This window comes from Gobio gobio, assembly GCF_949357685.1.
Source record: "Gobio gobio genome assembly, chromosome: 6".
Lineage (NCBI taxonomy): Eukaryota > Metazoa > Chordata > Actinopteri > Cypriniformes > Gobionidae > Gobio > Gobio gobio.
Window position 1 is genome coordinate 31,910,010 of NC_137102.1, and position 6,000 is coordinate 31,916,009.

Consider the following 6,000-nt stretch of genomic DNA (forward strand, 5'->3'; position numbering starts at 1 on the left):
AGCTCTTGTTTCACAATTATTTCCATTAAAATAAAATGAAACCTCGAGGGTTAGAGAGTTGGGAGACTTATTCAAAGGACTCACCGCAGAAGTATCACGGGATCGGGATCTCACAGGACATGAAGCTCTCTGATGACCGGCCTGGCCACAGTACAGGCATAATTTATTCCGCATCCTTCTCTCACGTTCCTCCGTAGTGAGATGTGTGAAGCCGACCTGCATGGGCTCGTACTCCGTGCCCGAGGAAGGATAGGCGAGCAGACTGGATGAGAGAGGCGTACGTCGAGAGCGAATGAGGTTATCGAGACGAATGGCCAGCTCCATTAGTTCTCCAAGAGACATCCCCTCGTCACGACAAGCCAGTTCCCCCTGCAGATTAGTCTTTAGACCCCTTCGATACAGCAGTTTAAGAGGTTCCTCGGTCCACCCCGTCTGTGCTGCCAGGGTGCGGAAGGAAAGCGTGTAATCAGCCGCGGTGGAATCTCCTTGACTTAATGCGAGAAGCAGTTCCCCTGGTTCCTTGCCGCCCGCGGGATGTTCAAACACCTCTCTGAATTGAGACATAAACACATTATAGGAGGGAAATGTATGATGACCACCCGACCAGAGAGCCGTTGCCCACTCCAACGCCCTCCCGGTGAGTAAAGAGCAGATAAATGAAACGCGGGACGCGTCATTGGGGTACAGCTGGGGTTGCTGGCTGATGAATAATTCACACTGCAACAGAAATCCTCTACAGGCAGCCGGTGAACCATTAAACTTCTCAGGTAGAGATAATCTGGGATTGTTTGAAGCGGTACTCACGCTTGATGGGAGGTGCGCAGGTGCAGCGGGAGCTTGAACTGAGTGAGCGTCCGCGCTCTGTAGAGTGAGAGCATGAACTGACTTGACAAGTTCCTCGGTGAGATTCGTCAACTTGACCAGCTGTTGTTGGTGTGTGACTAACACAGATGCCTGGGCACGAACCTCGGAAACAAGACTCTGGAAGTCTGCTGGATCCTGTGGTGGTGAAGTGTTCTGTAATGACGAAGTAGAGGCAAGCGGATCCATCTGCAGAACTTTATTAATACAGATGATGAAACAAGGAATCTCAGAAGTAAACCACAAAGGAAACACGTAGCAACATGCAGCATGGCAAAACAACACTTCACAAAGAACAAAGAAAACTAACAGGTGATAAACAGGTGGATGTGAGGATAATGAATAGACAACCAGACAGGGCTGGGAACTAATGATAGCAGAGGGGAATGATGGGAATTGCAGTTCTAGAACTCCGGTGACAAGGAGCGTGTGAGACCGGAGGGAGGTGAAGACGCGCACTCAGTGACAGGTGTGCGCTCCGTGACAGTGTGTGTGTTTAAAAACATACTAAAACAATGTTTTATTAAAATGTAACCAAATAGCTTTAAAATAATCATACTATTTTTCAGATCAATGTATTTATTTTATTTAATATATGTCTTCTGAATATTTATTCTCTGTCTGCCCTCCCCTCACTAAAAGGTAGCAGTGTTGTGTTATTTTTGAAACTCTCTTTCTCTCTCTCTCTGTGTGTGTGTGTGTGTGTGTGTGTGTGTGTGTGTGTGTGTGCGCCTATGTGATTTACGGGGACATTTGACATGAATACACGCCACATTATGAGGACATTTTGTATTATGAGGACAGGGCCGATGTCCTCATAATTCGGGGAATGTAGAAGTGCTCCAGAAGCTAGGGGGAGCTAAAATCCAAAATTTCTCCACATGTCTTTATAATTCACATAGACCTGAATTTGTGTATGACGTGTGTATCGGAAGTGCGCCTCTGTAGGACGGACTTGGTACTGCGCCTCCTCATTAATTATTAATACGTGTGTATGAATCGCGGCTTCTGATTGGCTGACCGCTAGAAGTCCTCATAATGTTGGAATTTGTCAAACTCAAGCCCCTTTAACACAGGTCGACGACAACGACGGTATTGGAAAATATATCATTCTAAGTATAAAATAATAGCCACATGTTACATGTACTTAGTTATATATAAAAAACACTGCACATTGAAGCCTTTTCTCCTCCTGACCGAAGTCTTTTCTGACGATATCATCACTCATCGCACAGGTAAGATCAATGATCAGCACAGCTGCTATCTGTGTTAGTTTATAACGATTTAAACTATGACTGTTATTAAGACAACTGTGAAATTAAAGAGCATGAACTTTTAATCAAGTTAGCTTTGGTGAAACATCCCTTACGAAAATCAACCATGGTTTTATTATAGTAAAAGTGTAACCATGTGTTGTTTGGCTAACTGATTACCATTTAAATAACCACAGTTTTACCCCAAACTTTAGTTTAACTATAATTACTGTCGTTTAAGATCACATTATTTAGCGAAATGTCGTAATGCTTCTCAGCTTCAGCTGTTACTGTAACACATTAATCTGAATCTGAATGATAACGGTACTGAAATAATGATTTGTGCATCCCTAAGAAATGCAACAGATTCTGTAACTGCATGATAACTTTAATGTTGTCACTTAGTCTGAGTTTATAGATCGCTATGAGTTATAAATAATGTGTGTTAAGGTTCCAGGTCTTTAATGTTTCAGCTGTAACCCTGTCTGTCAAATCATTAAGTTCAGTATTATTCAGTATTCAAAATATCAAGGATATGTTTTCACAGAATGTTTCTTTCATTATGTAAGATGCTTTTATGTATAAAACAATAAATCACAAAAAAATGACTTGCTGGACCTTTGCAGAAAATGGCAGGAATAAGGCCCAGAAGAGGAGGCTGTATATTATGATCAATGTGTAAAGACAAGGATGGATTTGAAGCAAAATATATCACTTCATTCAAAGGTAAGTAACGCAGACCTATGTTTGAGTCAGGGATTTCCACCCCTGCTCTAAATCTTTATTTAAAACTTTTCTCTGACTAATCAGACTAATTCTTTTGTTAGGTCGGGGAGTGTTCACCACTTCTCACTTTCAAAAAGGAGATGTTCTGATGGAATATCGAGGAGAGGTCATTAATAAAGAGGAATATGAAAGAAGACTCCAAACCTATGACAGTTCACTTGAAGTGTTTTTTTTTTAAATTCCGTTTTAATGGAAAACAATTATGGTATGTATATGGTTTTATTGGTTCTTATAAATATATTTTTAAGTTGTAAGTCAACCAGAAATGCAAACTGCATTTTCTGCAAGTAATAGCAATAGTAATAGTAAACTAGTGACTTTCATAACCCTTATTTCTTAAATGTTATTTTGCTCTAAACAATTATTCAAACATAAGCTTTAATCATGTTAAAGATTTATTAATAGTTTATTGTTAATCTATGCAGGTAACTTCGGAGACTGAAGAACCTGCCTCACTCGTCTGTGGAGATGGAAGTAAAGCATCACAGATGGTAATTGTGAAGTGTGTGTGTGTGTAACCTATAATCAGTCCTTCCAGAAAAATGCGGCTTTTTTTTGTGATTGTTGCGGGCAAAAATCCTTGATTATGCGGCATGTTTTCTTAAAAAATGCGATGAAAAATGCGGGATATTTATGCGATGAAATTGCGGGAACTTGCAAAAACTGCGGTTTGATGAAAAAGAGAAAAAAAGCACTACATCACAGAAAGTGCTGGGGATATTTAAGTTCTCATCTTGTTTTATTGAAGACCTTAATAAACACACGGCTCAAATTTACAAAACATTGAGTCAAACAAGTTCTGTAGCTTTACAAAAGGAATATGCTACAACTTCTGAAAAATGAATAAATAACTTCCTGTTTTAGAGAGGTAGTTCATCCAAAAATGTAAATTCTGTCTTTAATGACGTCCCCTCATGTCGTTCAACACCCGTAAGACCTCCATTCATCTTCAGAACACAAATGAAGATATTTTAGTTGAATTCCGATGGCTCAGAAAGGCCTCCATTGGCACAATGTACACTCTCAAGACCCATAAAAGCACTAAAGACGTCGTTAGAAAATCCATCTCACTACAGTGGTTCTACAATAACTTTATGAAGTGACGATAATAGTTATTGTGCGCAAAAAAAAACTAAATAAAATCGGTCAACACACCGGGAAACTGCTTTGCGCTGTCTTTTGCTGTTATTTTTGTTGGCAAATGGGAATGTGCGTGCTTCATCATGGTTTCACAGATATCTATGTTTCTCCACAGAGTTTGTAGCTTTTCGATGACGTTCGCGTCGGGTTAATTACGTCACTTCAAAAAGTTCCCATGGCAATAGGCGGAAATGGCGGCTCTTGTGTGAAGTAAACAAACATTTTTCAACTTTTTTTGCAACGAAAATGTGGGGATTATGAAATCATACTAGCCCGCATATTTTGCACGCGGAAATAGGCAATTTATGTGGCGAAAGTGCGGCGTATTTGAAAAAATGTGGCCCCCGCATAAATATGCAGATTATGCATTAAATCATGCGATCGCATAATGCCGTTATTCTGGAGGGACTGTATAATGGTATTAAAGGGTTGGTTCACCCAAAAATGAAAATTATGTCGTTCGACACCCGAAAGACATCCGTTCATCTTCGGAACACAAATGAAGATATTTTTGTTGAAAGCTGATGGCTGAGAAAGGCTTCAGCAAGCCCTCCATTGACATTCAGTACATTTACACTCACAAGACCCATAAAAGGCACTAAAAACATCGTTACAAAGTCCATCTCACTACAGTGGCTCTACAATAATTTTACAAAGCGACGACAATATTTTTTGTGCGCAAAAAAAAATCAAAATACGACTTTATTCAACACAAACTTTGACCTCTGCCGTGAACTAACATATTATTGTATACCTCTATCTGTAAAATTCTGTTCAAAGTAATAGCCATCTGTATATTATATTCATAGTACATATTCACCTGTACATTCTGTTTATAGTAATAGCCATCTGTATATTTATTCACTGTATATATTCATCTGTAAATTCAGTTCTGTTTATAGTAATAACCATCTCTCTACTTATACATATTTATATATATTCAGTACATTTTTATGTCCTGCACTTACGCAACCATTGTATATCCTGCACTTGCTGCTATTGCACTTCTGATTAGACCTAAACTGCATTTCGTTGCCTTGTACTTGTACTTGTGTAATGACAATAAAGTTGAATCTAATCTAATCTAATCTAAACTCACGAAGCACCACGACACATTTGCGAGAATATGACGCAGAACCGGCGTTCGGGAATCCATGAAATGCACACTTTAGTCCCATTTTGAGCTCTACGCCAAGACCTAAAGCACGATCAATGTAGAATTCAACAGCTCCGATACGGCGCGTCTTCCTCTGCTTGTAAACACATCTCCTCGCGTCTGGGTCACGTGTCCGAACGCCGGTTCTGCGCCATATTCTCGCACATGCGTCGTGCTGCTTCGTGAGTTCACGGCAGAGGCCAAAGTTTGTGTTGAATAAAGTCGTTATTTAGATTTTTTTTTTTGCGCACAAAAACTATTGTCGTCGCTTTGTAAAATTATTGTAGAGCCACTGTAGTGAGATGGACTTTGTAACGACGTTTTTAGTGCCTTTTATGGGTCTTGTGAGTGTGAATGTACTGAATGTCAATGGAGGGCTTTCTCAGCCATCAGCTTTCAACAAAAATATCTTCATTTGTGTTCCGAAGATGAACGAATGTCTTACGGGTGTCGGACGACATGAGGGTGAGTAATTAATTACATCATTTTTGGGTGAACTAACCCTTTAATAAGGGTAAAGGAATCCTGCTCCTAGAGAGCCAATGTCCTTCAGAGAGTTACACCCATTTCACACCGCACGTGTAAGCAATGCGTAAGCAACACTTTTTTTTTTTTGCACCTAAGAGAAAATCACAAAGCATTCATAAGCAGTGCAGCCATCATTAGGGCCCTATAAAATCTGTTTTATTTTTTCCCAAATTCCGTTTTATTTTCCCAAATTACATTTTTTCCGTTAAAATTTTTGGGAATTATATATTTTTTTATCCTTAACTGTTATTTTAGTCGTAAAAAGATTGTGCTTTT